General features: G+C 43.5%; 1 long non-coding RNA gene across 2 annotated transcripts in view; it reads left to right on the top strand.

Annotated features, from left to right (window-relative positions):
• LOC123580655 overlaps positions 1–11960 on the top strand; it is a 167202-nt gene extending 155242 nt beyond the window's left edge. Inside the window, exons 2-4 of one of the 2 annotated variants that reach the window (XR_006703409.1) lie at positions 4091–4287; positions 8147–8220; positions 11341–11960. This is a non-coding gene — a long non-coding RNA (uncharacterized LOC123580655). Of the gene's footprint in view, positions 1–4087; positions 4288–8146; positions 8221–11340 lie in introns of both variants that reach the window. The other variant, XR_006703408.1, reaches the window with a different exon arrangement.
• Positions 11961–14570: the final 2610 nt, after the last annotated feature.

Below are 14570 nucleotides of genomic sequence, written 5' to 3'. Positions count from 1 at the left end.
TTTTACCAAATTGAGAATAGCAATAAAGAGATAGAAATTATCCTACCTAATTTTGGAGTTTAAAAGTATAAGAACTGGAAATGGTTAATTCACTAGAGGTGCTCAACAACACATTTGAGTTGACGGAAGAAAGATTTAATGAACTTGAGTAAAGTTCAACTGAAATTACCCAGTCAGAAAGAAAAAAGAATAAAGAAAAATGAACAGAGCCTCAAAAATGTATGGGATACCACCAAGTGTTCTTGCATATGTATAATGAAACACCCAGGAGAGAGAGAGAAAGAGATGGAAAGAATATTTGAAGAAATAATGGCCTAAAACTTCCAAAATATGATGAAAGACATGAATCTGTTCATCCAAGAAACTCAATGAACTCCTATAAAACAAACTCAAAAAGATCCATGCCTAGTCACATCATAATCATACTGTTGAAAGACAAAGAGAGAATCTTGAAAATAGCAAGAGAGAAATGTTTAATCATGAGAACAAGAGCTCCTCGATAAGATTAAAACTCAACTTCTCATTGGAGCCCATGGAAGCCTAAAGCAGTGAGATGACATATTCAAAATACTGGCAGTGGGAAGGAAGGAGGAGAACTGTGAGTCAAGAAATCTGTATCTAGCAAAACTATCCTTTAAAAATAAAAAAGAAATTAAGAATTTCTAAGATAAGCAAAAACAGAGAAATTCACTGTTGACAGACCTGCCTTACAAGAAACAGTAAAGGGAGTTCTTTAGGCTTAAATAAAGGATAATAATTGGTTATTTGAATCTATGCAAAGAAATAAAAAGCACTGGTAAGGGTAACTGCAAGGTAAATATATAATAGATAATAAAGTATTTTGTACATTTTTTCTCCTCTTACCTGACTTAAAAACAACTCCATAAAGCAATAATTACAAAACTGTGTTGACGAGCTTAAAATACATAAAAATGTAGTATATATGAGAGGAGCCCTGAGTTGTCCTGAGATGTGCTGAGGAGGCTCAGTTTTATCCTGGTTTCAGAGCAGTCAGCACTAGTTCTTAACAAGAGCATCAGATCTGGTTTTTGAAAGTTCATCTGGGCTTCAGAGTAGCTGATAAAGTGGAAGGGTGGAGGAGGAGGGAAGAGATAGGATTAAGAAAGTCTTGCTAGAAGCCAGATGTAATAGCCCAGGAGAAAGAAAGTGGCTGGTGGGTCTTAATGAGAAGGCAGCATGAGAAAAAAATTCATTCTTTTAATACAGGCATCCATGTATAATCTAAAAGACTGTGGTCCTGGCTGTCAAAAGGTGGTGTTCAATTCTGTTACCCAAAGAGTGCATCATTCCTCTGATAAAAAGATTTGAGAGTGGAAGCTGTAATAAGAATATAATGAGCTGAGAGAGAAGGCACTTCTCCAAATCCCCTGAGTCATATTTCATTGGTTACATTTAAAATTTCTGTCATTAAAAGAAGTTTAAATTCTGTGATGGAAAGAAATGTCATTTTCATCACTGCTTTAATGGAAAGGCTCATCTTAGAGGCAGGGAGATGCTTAGACAAATGGATGAAGGAGACTTGGTATCTGTGATTAAGGGGGTGAGTATGAATTTCCGCAGGCCCGATGGCTCTAGAAGACTATGGTTTGTGTTGTTCCTATTGAATGGCTTCATTTCTTTAACATTTTCTAAATGCCAAATCAATCATGGACACTTGCCACATATATTAAGTAGCATCGTGAGAATTAATAAACTTCCATTGGTCAAAAAGATAGTGTTGGGGTCAAAATAAAAAAGACATTGTCATCTTTTATTAAAGTCCTACTTCCAGAGAATTGTAAATTCACTGATGGGGCCCTATGGGAATTAACAGAAGCATTCTACCTGTAGTTAAACCCAGAGGTGGAGTTCTGAATGCTTTGAAAAAGGCAATCAGCTGTCAGAAAAAAAAAAAAATACTGCAAAATAACTATGTTCTTTCTTTCCAGATGAGATTGCAGGACACTGGAAGACAAAGCATTAGGAACTATGATTTCTCTATAAGAATCCTTCCAAAGAGGAAAGGATCGTTTATTATAACATGTTTTTATTTGTGATGGTCAGAAACAGAGAGCCATCAGAAGGACCTTGAGAAATAGAGGAGTTATGAAAATATCATAATACTATCTAACATTTTTAGGTGCTTACCATATGCCAGAAACTGTGCAAAGCCCTGTATGATATCACGTAGGCTTCACATTGACACTATGCAGTTGACAATATTACTCTCCTTATCACATAACTAGGGAGATGGAAGTTCAGAGAGGTTAAGGGACTAGACATACAGCTTGCACGAGGCAGTGTCTATATGCAGATCCAAGTGTGGAGCCCAAACTCTTGGTTAAATTGCCTCAAATTATCAGATGCATGTGCCCTAGATCTGGAATAAGAAAGCTCCCCAGGCCCAAGGCAGTGCTAAGGGATGTCTTTCTCATGGCCTTTCCATTTCTATCCAGTCCTCACCCTGTACATTAGCAATTCTGCTCCTTCATCACTTTCACAAGTGATCCAGCCTGCCCTGGCCGAAAATCATTGGAGCCCCATTGCTAGCCAGCCATGTCTCTCAGGAACTGATTCCAAATTCCTGTGAAAAGAATCTTCTAGGTCCGGCTCATCTCATCCTCTCAAGCCAAGCTCACAGGTCAGAACTCCTGGCCAGCCAGTGCTAATCGCCCTTGTGGCAACTGGTCCAGTCCAGTCAGTGAGGCCAAGGCAGGGCCCTGTGGAGCAGAACAGAGCCACCCAAGCAGCTACAGTGGGGCAGGACAGATGCCCCCAGAAGGAGAGAGTGGGCAGGGCAAGCAAAGATCAGCGTCTCTAGAGCACACCTGAAGGGCAGAGCATTCCTCATCAGGACCCACTTACTGGATCCAGGCTCCTCCTCAAGAAGATGTGGAGACTGAGAAACTACATGATCTATTGATGACAGGGTGACAGAGGGTTAGGAACACGGCTATTGAGGAAGATCTATCACTAGTCCATACACCAAACACAGCAACCTCATTCTGTTACATCTTTTCTTCCAATTAGACTTACAACTGCAAGTCTCTGTCTTCCTGGGCCTCCAAGGCTAATCACGTTTATTTTTCAAGTCTCTCGAATAGATATCTCTGGTGCCCACACTTGGTTGCAAATCCAGGTCTGTACCTCAGGTTACATTCACTGAACACAGAATAGCACCGCTGCAACCACTCTGTGAGGAAGGACTGTTCGAGCCCCCTTATTATAGATGAGAAAACTGAGGCCATGAGAAGTGAAGGACCTTGTCCAAGTCACAGCTAAGAAGCAGTAGACCAGTGCTCCCAACAGACACTTCTATGCTCTTAAACACTCAGCCAAGAGCCTATGATACGCCAAGTGCTGGGTATAGTGTGGGACATGGTAGACAGGGTCTTGTCCCCATTGAAAAAGACACAAAGATAAAGTTTTACCTACAACTTGTGTCGAAAAGGGGTTAACCAAGCAGGCCTGAGGCTCCTTTGCATACAAAGCCAGCTTGCAGTGTTGGGCCTGGGCTGACCTTTGAGAACTGGCTTCCAAAGTGTCCCTGATCAATAGTTAACTGCTAAAGGTGGCTCCCTGTGCTTCCTGTGTTTGTGCACATGATGCGGTTTATGCACCTGCTTTCCTCCAAGGGGTCTGGAATTTTGGTATGTGCTAGGCAGAGGGTGTGCATGCAGTCAGCCCCCAGTACAAATCCTAGGTGCTGAGTCTGTAACGGGCTTCCCTGGGCAGAAACATTACACACATATTGCTGCATTTTTGCTGTTAGGAGAGGAGGTGCTCTGCGTGACCCTCACTGGAGAGAGAGAGCATGAGGAAGCCTACACACAGATTCTTCCAGATTCCACTTGTGTCTTTTCCCTGATGATCTAGGTGTGTATCCTTACTATGTCACTGTTACAAATCTTAGCCATGGGCACAACTACATGGTGGGTCCCGTGGGTTCTTCTAGCAAATCTCCAAATGCAGGAGCAGTCAACACACACACTATGCACACACCTGCTATGAAGACAGAACAACACAGGTGACATGGGAGACAGCAGGAGCCCAGTTGGAAAAACCCCCTGTGGATGTTCTCTTTCAGCAGAGACCTGATGGAGTTAAGGAGGTGAAGGGCAGGAAGAACGTGTTCCAGACAGAGGAGGAAGGATTGAACAAGGTCCACTGTGGCTGCACCCCTGCAAACCAGGAGGGCCGGTGGGTCAGAGCCACAGACAAAGACTGCTCAAGGGAGCCTTGGCTCCATGCTAGGCCTGCTGGCAGACTATTAAAGGATGGTAGCAGGTGAGAAACATGATCAGGTCACTTTTTCAAAGATAACTCTGGCTGCCATGTGGAGAGTAGATTATGAAAGTGGAAGCAGGGAGAGCAGTGGGGAGGCCATTCATGGTCCAGGTGAGACAGGGTGACTGGTAGCTATGGATAGAAAATGGGCTCAGAGGACATTTTACGACAATGGCTTCTGACAGTGGCCTGCTAGCTGTCTCCCTGATACCCAGTGCTCAGCCCAGTCCAGCTCCCGGCCTGCCTGAGACCTCATGCTGAGTCCCCCTTCCCAGACAATTCCCACGGCTTTCCACTGGGGGTGACAGGGCAGGCCTGTGTACCCTGCCAGCCTGCAATGATATTCCCAGTATTTGGCAAACCTGTGATATAAGTTTGCTGGCTGTCACTTCTCAGGAGTATTTATTTTGACACTTTGTTCTTTCTATTTTTTTTCTTAAGGGTGTTATAGTATCTTTTCATTTATGAAAGCACTAGAATAATTGATGGGAAGGAATTGTGTGTGTGTGTGTGTGTGTGTGTGTGTGTCCTTACATGACAAAATAAAGTTGGTAACCTGCTTTCATTCCTTCCCATCTTCCATGCTTTAAGAAAAATAAATGGTGTGTGAAATCCAGAAAAGTCTCTGGTGACCACTGGGGGCCATGTCCAAACTCAGCCCTGCATGGGGCTCTCCACAACCTTGCCCGCACCCACCTTACCTTCCAGCTTCTGTCTCCCCACTCCCCTACCCTCTGCTCCTGCTTCCCAAGGCCTTCCCACCAGCCCCTCTTTCCCAGGTTGCCTCAGCCCTCAGCATCCTCTCTGTCCTAACTTCTTCCTCTGACAGATGCCCTACTCCTCCCATTGGGCAAATTTAACTTGTCCTGAATTTCTACCTGCTCAGAACCCTCTACTCCTAGAGGCTGGGACTGACCAGTCTCTACATTGTCTTCAATGTGAGCACAGGGCCTCCCAGGACTGGCGCAGACAGCAACATGGCCGGCACGGACACCTTTGTCCTGGCTCCATCCTTCTCTGTCCAGGTCGTTGTTGACTCGCCCTCAGTTAAAGCCAGGAGAGGAAATGAGTTCAAGGCTTAAAAGCAGTATTCCCAATCTTTTGATGGTAAAGCAAGCAGTAATCACTCCCCATTGTTATCCAGGTGCACCATCCTAGAACAAAGAGGTCACTTGCAGAATTACAGGGAAGCCAGTGCACAGCAATGAGGAGAGAATACAGTGTACCCGACTCTACCTCTCACGGAGCTCTCAGAACACAGCTGCAATGATTCTAGGGCAGTAGAAATAGTTCTTTGACATAGCTGGAGTTATGCAAGCTATAATAATGATACATTTCCTTAAAAACTCAGATTTCAGGGTATAAATAGATTGCTTTCAGGGGATTAGAAAATAGCTTCCCATACAGGGAGTACCTGCTCCCCAAACGAAGCATATCTTGGGAGCTTCAATCTTCTCAAGTGCAATGTCATTATCCTAAGTAAAAAGTTTAAAAAGGTGGGTGGAAGGGGCACCTGGGTGGCTCAGTCAGTTAAGCATCAGACTCTTGATTTTGGCTCAGGTCATGATCTCACAGTTTGTGAGATGGAGCCCCGTGTTGGGCTCTGTGCTGTGAGGTTGGGATTCTCTCTCTCCCTCTGTCTCTGCCCCTCCCCTGCTCGTGCTCTCTCTCTCTCTCTCTCTCTCTCTCACAAAATAAATAAACTTAAAAAAATAAGAAGGTGTAGGGATGGGCAAAATAAGTGAAAGGAATTACTTCCAGGTACAAACTTTCAGTTATAAAATAAATAAGTCATGGGAATGAAAAGTAGAGCGTAGGGAATATAATCGATACCATGATAACCTTTTATGGGGACAGATGATGACATTTACTGTGGTGAGCATTGCATCATACATAGAATTGTCAGTCCACTATGTTGTACACCTGAAACTAATAATGCAACATTCTGTGTCAACTGTACTTCGATATAAATAAATAAATAAATAAATAAATAAGTCATCAGCAAGTCAGTGGTGAACTGAGCACTGGGCTATGTACTACAGAAATATGAACTATTAGTTGAGGAGACAAGAAAACAATAAACAATGTAAAACTAAATACCCTTACGTTCCTCTGCGGGACTGCTGAGGGAGGAAGGGATTGCCTTGTAAAAGAATTTTGATCTAAAATGGAACCGGAGGATATAAAATGAAAAAGTTTATGCACATGCCCTCAGGAAAACAAAACTTAAGGACTAAGAGACCAATAGTCCCCATAAAATGCCTGATATACAGAAAACTGATAACACTGGAACTTTCTTAAATGATAAGGAACTGGTCAAGCGTTGCCTCATATCAACTTTGGGAAGTTTTACTTATGGTTCTCAGAGGCATGGTTCCCAGAAGCATCTCAGGTCAGGCTGGTCTCACAAAATAAGCTGAATTGAGCTTTGTTTGTATGTCTGCAATGGTTTTGTCTGCTTGGAGAGTTTTCAAAGCTTATCTCCAGTTTTTTTATTTTAACAGACCCCTCCTTATATTTTGTGCTAACAAACAGAGCCCACCCTAAGCCTTCATCAGACTCGCCTGTGGCTCGCTACAGCATGTGTGTCCCAAACTGCAATTCCTTTGCTATTTCTGAATAAACTCATCTTTTTGACAATTTTGAGCTTGCCTCAGTTTACCTCTTTATTTAGATGGACGTTCTGTGTATGATGCAATGCCCATTACATGAGGACTTAGTGATAAATTCTACTTCAAATACAGAGCCAAGGAAGCTATTTCCTAAAAACAAACAAACAAACAAACAAACAAACAAACAAACAAATCTTCCTCATACAAGGACCCTCTGGACCAGCCAGTTCCCTGCCCACCAGCAGTGCCCACAGCAGACCACCTCCACCAGAGCAGTTTCCATATGGCGGCTTCCCCAGTCCTGGCTGACCCAGCCCGCTCACCTCATCCCACTGGGTCCTGCAGCCAGGTCTCCAGTGTCTCCCTCTTCCCCAAATCTAGCTGAATCTAAAAGGCTTCTCTTTTGCCTCCTTTTGCCTTTTTTGTGTCTGCCTGAGCTCAGGGTATCGAAGCTCCTGTCTTCTCTCTCTCCCCTATCTCCAGGTCCCAGACAAAGAGGGGAGTCAAAGTGGCAGGGCCCCTCCTTTCCCAAGAAGGGGGAACTTCAGTGGAGTGATTTTTATTTCTCTTTTATCCACTAAGGAGCATGGAGAAAAATGTAACGTTTGACCCCTTAAGTATCCAGAGTTTTCTTTCTTCCTTCTTTTTCTTAAACCATTTTATTATTAAGAGTTACACCAAAAACAAACAAAAAACAAAAAAACAAACAAAACAAATGTGCAGCTAAATGGATTAACCCCTGCAACCAACCGTCCCCCTGCTTCCTTCCCATCTCCCCACCTCAGGAAAGGACAACTCTCTAAAAATGCTGGCCTCTTTCTTCATTCTGCTCCCTTCCCCAGACCCTGCAGCCAAGCTGGGCCTGTTAGATTCTATCTCCCATAACCACCCCATGCTCCTGCTCAGCCCCATGGTCCCACCCCACTCTCCTTGCTAATGAGGGAGGCTGAGCCCTGCAGGCTGCTTGGGGGCTCCAGGCTTCATCTCCCACCTGGGCTCAGCCCGTGGAAGATGGGGTAGAGATAGCAGTGACAAGTCTTGGGCACAGTTGGGGTCAGTGGCAGTAGCCAAATCTCCCTCATCCTCTTGCATCCTGAGAATGGGCCTGCTGGGGCCCTGAACTCAGTGACATCAACTTCCCCTCCTCATGTGGGAGTGGTAGTGGCTTCCCACCTCCCCACCCTGTTTGCCTCTTCTCCTTTTTTGCCAGTATAATTAATCTGGGCCCTCATACCTCTCTGTTTCAGATGGATGAGATGCACCCTCCCCTCTGCCTCCTCTTGGCATCCAGAGTTGCTTTACTCTTGCCTCCCAAACAGAGGTGGGTAAACTCCTGTCTGGTTTGACTATGACAATGATACTTTGTACCCTGGCCCTGAATACTTACTCACAGAAGCCTCTTCATCCTCAAAATTACCCTGGTAATTTAAACTTCATTTCCCACATAACAGCCAGGGGGATCCTTTAAAAACACAAACAGGTCATGCCACCCTCCCTGCTCAGAACCCCCAAAACACACCCATTAGGGTGGTTACTATTAAAAAAAAAGGGAAATAATAAGTGTTGGTGAGTATGTGGAAAAATTGAGAACCTTGAGCATTGTTGGTAAGAATATTAAATGGTGTTGCTGCTATGGAAAACAGCATGGAGTTTCCTCAAAAAATTAAATATAGAATTACCTTATGATCCAGCAATGCCACTTCTGGGTATACACCCCAAAGAACTGGAAGCAGTATCTTGAAGAGACATTTGCACACCCGTGTTCATTCCAGCATTATTCATAATAGCCAAGAGATGGAGTCAATCCAAGTGCCCATCAGTAGATGAGTAAATAAACAAAAGGTGGTATATACATACAATGGAATATCATTCAGCCTTAAAAAGGGAGGATATTCCGCTTACAACACGGATGAATCTTGAGGACATTATGGCTAAGTGGAATAAGCCAGTCACAAATGACAGATACTCTAGGACCTACTTATGGACCTAGAGTGTGAGGAACCTGGCTAGAGTAGTCAGATTCATAGAGACAGAGAGCAGAATGGTGGTTGCCACAGGCTGGGGGAGGGGGATGGGGACTCAGTGTGCAATGAGTACAGTTATAGTTTTGCAAGATGAAACGGTTCTGGAGATGGATGTTGTGATGGTTGCCCAACAATGTGAATGCACTTAATACCATTGAACTATATACTTAAAAAATGACTAAAACAGTACATTTTATAAACTCTCCAAATGCATTCATCAAAACTGAAATAAAATCCTTGAGCAAAACCAAAGCCTGGAGGGCCTGTGTTGGCAGTCTGCCTGCTTTGCCAAGCACGGTCCCACCTGCCCCTCCCACTGTAGTCCGCTCTCATGTCTGTCTCCTCTTCCTGGAGGCTGCACCCCTCACATCTTTATTCGCACCACTTGGTCTTTACAGAGACATAACCTCCTCAAAGAGGACTTCCCTGATCAGCCTCCCCTCTTTCTTGCTTCATTTTTAACGAATTGTGTGAAATAAAATTACATGTGTTCAAGAAGTTTAGGGGTAGGTGGTGGAGGACAGCTAAGACCATCATGGGGAGCTCTTCCTCTGCCCCCAGGGGTGGGCTGGTGGAAAGGAAGTTTGAACTGAGAGACAAGAGGCAGAGGGAGCGGTTGGGAGGCTGTGGGGCTGGTGGTCACTGACCTGCCTCAGTTGTGACTTTAAAAATCACTCACTACACAACAGACCCCCTCGTGATTTGTCCATCTGACTTCATGATCTGGTTTCTCCACATAGCCTGTCTCAACTTCCTAAATAGCTTTCAGTCCTTTAGCCAAAAATATACCCCCAGGTGAGCATGTGTACCCTCATAGGCGCCATTCTTGGAGAGAGCAAGGGAGGAAGGAAGGGAGGGAGGGAGGGAGAGAAGCTGGCATCCTGATGAGAAAGGGACCAGGATGTAGGCCCAGGAAAGGATGGAAGGGTCTGGATCACAAGAAACCCATGGCAGCTCTCCGGGGAGATGTGATTTCTGGCAGAGCTGGGCACCTGTTCACTATCATTCTCTCTTGTGCTGCCATGAAACTGTTTACCCTCATTGTGAAGGTCAGGCCAGCCATACCCTCTGACTTACCTAACCCTGAGGACAATAGGTTTTGATCAGCCACCAACTGACATCTACCAGTGTGGTCCTCTGGGGTCAGCCTCTCATCAGATCTAATGACTAATTTGGAACACAACGAAAACGAGAAAATGTCCAACTTTGTATTGAGCCGGGCAATGTTTGCTTAACATTCAGAGGTGCAAATGGTGTGACTACCAGACACTGAAAAATGGGCTGAAAAAGAACAGTAATAGCCAGTGTCACTAAGCCTTCCATCATGTGCCAGTCACTTTATATCTGTTTTCTCTGCATTGCACAAAACCTTGTGATAGGAGAATTATCGAAGCTTCTTTACAGAGGAGGAAACTGAGGCTCTGAAGGGTTTATGAACCTGCCTGAGTTCTTTCTTCAGGGCCTTTTATCCTTGCTCTTTCCTGTCTACTGGCCTCATGATAAAGGCCACTCTATTAAATCACATGCACCGCCTGTGGGTTAATCACATCCACAGAAACCCAGGGTTGAGTATGAATAGTGACACACACCCCTTTAGAAATACAGAGGTCTAGCGTGTTCAGCTGGCATAATCTTGTCAAGTCACTCAGAAACCATCTGTTTGTGTCATCTTGATGTTGGTTTTTGCTTACAAGCTGTGTATAGTCATTAGGACAAATTATTTTATGGCCCTCACAGGTAAATGACATTTTCTTGGTAATGAAAGATAATCTGCTGTCATCACTATATTGCAAGGCTCCTGCCTGTGAGCTTGGTCCCTTCTTCCTATCTGGAACTGTTCAGCTATAGAAAGATTCCTCCTCAGCTTCAAAAAAAAAAAAAAAAAAAAAAAAGAATCAAGTTGATATTTTGCTGAATTTGAATAGCAACCAGAAAAGAAGGTCAAGTTTTAAAAGAAGCAACACGGGAGGGGATTGTAATTAAATCTGCTCTGGGCTGGGTACGGATGATTCATTTCAAGTACATAGCATTCTGCAAAGCACGTGACCGAAGGTATTTTTCTAAATAACCCCAAGTGCTAGTCAAGTTATTCTTTAAATTGCATGCCAGCGATATCTCCTAACTGGTATTTCGCTTGGCGGGCATTGAGCTGCTGCCACAGCCTGGATTTTCCTGCAGGCAGAGCCCGGCCTTGTTTTGATAATCATTTATGCTGCTCTCTGCTTCTGCCTAGAAGGATCGCACAGTTGCAGAGATCCAGGGAGGGGTGTGTTTGGTGGGCTCCAAACTGTCAAAAGCACCTCTGCTTGGGTAGGGGGTCTTCTCTGTGGCCCAGAGCCTGGGGTCCTTGGGGTGGGCATTACAAAGCCTTGGGTTTTCTACAAATGGCGACATCAGCAAAATTCCATCTCTTCCAGGAATCTTCCATCAAAACAATTAGGAGACCCCAGGCAGTTGTCTTCTGGGAACATCCTTCTAACAGCAACAGTCCCCCACCCACCAAGCCACTCCCTACATCCAAATGATTCCCGAGGTTGCAGTTAGATTAGTACATGGTGACTGTGCCCTTGGGAGATGCTAGGTCCTGGCCTGACAACCTGACCTGACCTGACCTAGGATGAGCCCATCAGAGACCTTTCAAAGCCAGGCTTTCTGTCTTGTGAGCCACATAAACAGGGAAACTCATCTCAAGAAGACAGGGAGAACTGATAAAATTTGTGGAGAGGAGGAGGATGCAAGTCAGAAGGAGAGGACTTTGTTGGTATCTGGGTCCCTGGTCTCAATTTTTTCTGAAACCCAGCTATCCTTAAATCCTGCAAGACACCAGAATACCCTCAAAATTAATTTCCTTTGCTATTAGGCTAGTTCAAGTGGGACTTCTGTCACTTGCAACCAAAAGAGTCCTAAGAATGTCACATGACTCTCTTTCATTCATGACCTCACTGTGAGGTATGAGATCTCTGTAACTGCACTCGGTCTACCTAGATCAGCATCTTCTTTACCGGTGGGCTCCTTTAAGAAAGTTTGATATATCGGGGCCCCTGGGTGGCTCAGTTGGTTAAGCATCTGACTTCAGCTCAGGTCATGATCTCACGGTTCATGAGTTTGAGCCCTGCATCGGGCTCTGTGCTGATCATTCAGAGCCTAGATCCTGCTTCGGATTCTGTGTCTCCCTCTGTCTCTGCACCTCCCCTTCTCTCACTCTGTCTCTGTCTCTCAAAAATAAAAAAATTAAAATTAAAAAAACATCAAAATACCATAGACTAGGTATTCTTAAATAATAGAAATTTATTGTCTCACAGTTTTGGAGGCTAGAAGTTCAAGATGAAGGTATTGCCAGGTTCTTTCCTAGAGCCATGAGGGAAAGAACTCTTCCAGACCTCTGTTCTTGGTTTGTAAATGGTGGTCTTCTCCCTGTACCTCTTCCTAACATCCTTCCTCCATATGTGTCTGTCTCTGTGTTCAAATTTCTCCCTTTTACCAGGACAATAGTCATTTTTTTAACCCAATGACCTCATTTTCACTTCATTATCTCTATAAAGACCTTGTCTCCAAATAAGATCACAATAAGTGTTAGGGGTTAGGACTCCAACATATTTTTGAGGTGGAACATAATTCAACCCACAAGTCCACACAATGGAATACTATGCAGCCAGGACAAAGAAGGTGGTATGCCTGCACGTTCTGAGAGTAAAAATCTCCATGCATGTTTTGTGAAAAAAACAATCTTTATGTCAGTATATTCTGATCCTTCTCTGAATTATGCATGTGCACGAGTGTGTATGCATTGACATGAACAGTTCTACATAGAGGTGGTTTTGTAACTTATGGAAGGAATCAAGAAAAGTTCATGCAAGTTACCTTTTTGAAGAGAGATTTGAAGAAGGAAAAGACACTTTCACTTTCCATTTGTACCTTAATGAGTTTCTATATCTATGTTGTTTTAATCTCATGTATGTATAAATACATATATTATGTGCGTTTATGTGTATATATGTGTGTGTATATATATATACATGTATAAATATATACACACTGTATATATATACACTTCTTTCTTATGCTTTTCTGTATTCTATTAGAAATGTAAGCTATTTCTTGTATTAAAGATGCAAGTTGATTTATACCTAAGTTCTTGGGAATGGGTTTTATGTGCCAAGCATGATATACATTCTGTGTATCTGTCTGTACTTGTAAGCTCTTAAAAGGTTATGTTTGTTCTTATCCACATATGTGGTACCTTGCGCAATTGGCCAGGAAGTCAGATCCTTTTTGGTGTTTTGGAGGCAGTGGTGGAGAGGGGTTATGGTGATAATGATGGAGAAGAAAACGCGGTTGGTCACAGCTTGGAAGTTGCCTAGAACTTCTCCCTTCGATGACAAAACCAAGGCTGTTGCTTATATACCAGAGAATCATCAGGCAAGACCTTGGACATACCATAGGCTCATTTCATTCTGATACTTGTGAATTTTTGTAGGTCCAAGAAAAATGTCCTTGGAAGGAATGTCTACTGCACTATTTTTACCTTTAGAGCCCCACTTTAGACGAGTTTTTTTAAATCCCACTTCCAGAAGAAAAGTAAGCCCTAAGGTCCTGGGACATCCATTGAACATAAATAATTCCCTTCTCCCCATGCATCTAGAATGGTCCTAGATAAGTGTTATTCTTGAGAACACTGAAGGAGTAGGCACTCCCCTTATGCTCTGTAGGGCTTAATTCTCTTGTAGAACTTGGTTAAAAAGGATGCCCTACACTCTACTACCTCCATGCAGTGAGCCCATGCCACATAATTAAATATCTTCTATTCCTAAGAAGAATCCAGGACTTGCTGTGGGCTGTGTAACATAACAACAGCCAGACCAGACTGTTTGTAGGGTTCCAGCCCCATCCCAAAGGTAGGTACTGCATGGCACATCCACTCTGGGACCTAGAATCTAGCCTCTGCTGATCCAAATGGCAGCCACATGGCTATTTGCATTTAAATTTAAATAAAATTTAAAATTCAGTTCCTAAATCGCACTCACCACATTTCAAGTTTTCAGTAGTCACCATATTGAACAGCACAGATTGGAGAACATTTCCATCATCACAGGAAGTTATACTGGAGAGCTCAGTGACTGTCAGATGGGCCCAGAACTATACCTAGAGGGGGTCCTTGCTCCAGATTCTGTCCAGTCCCCACAGAGAATGCCTGAGAACATCTAAGCACACACTATGGATGAGAGCTATGCACAGCCTAGTCACAAAATAAAGCAAAAAGTAGCCCAACAAGTTTTTGAAGCTCTAACAAGATCTTTTTGGTGAAACAAAATACTTTGGAAGACATGAGTAGGAGACAAAGATATTCATTCATTCATTCATTCATTCATTCATTCATCCATACATTCATTTTTAGAGTTCGGGTGCAAAGGGTTGAGTTAATTCTACTCCTCAGCTCATGGAGCATTGTCACCACTGGCCTGAGTCAGGTGCCACTCTTGTTTATTTTATTAATTCTCTTTTATCATTTTTCTACTGCTATCCTTTGCTTCCTCTTTATATGACTATTCTATTTAAAATGTGTGCACTTTGTGGAGCACCTGCCTTGTTCAGGCAGTGGCACATGTGACAAGCCCCATGTTGGGTGTAGAGATTACTTAAAAATAAT

This window comes from Leopardus geoffroyi, chromosome A3 (assembly GCF_018350155.1).
Source record: "Leopardus geoffroyi isolate Oge1 chromosome A3, O.geoffroyi_Oge1_pat1.0, whole genome shotgun sequence".
NCBI lineage: Eukaryota > Metazoa > Chordata > Mammalia > Carnivora > Felidae > Leopardus > Leopardus geoffroyi.
Note: the sequence above shows the minus strand (reverse complement) of the source record. Positions and strands in the feature narration are given on the sequence as shown.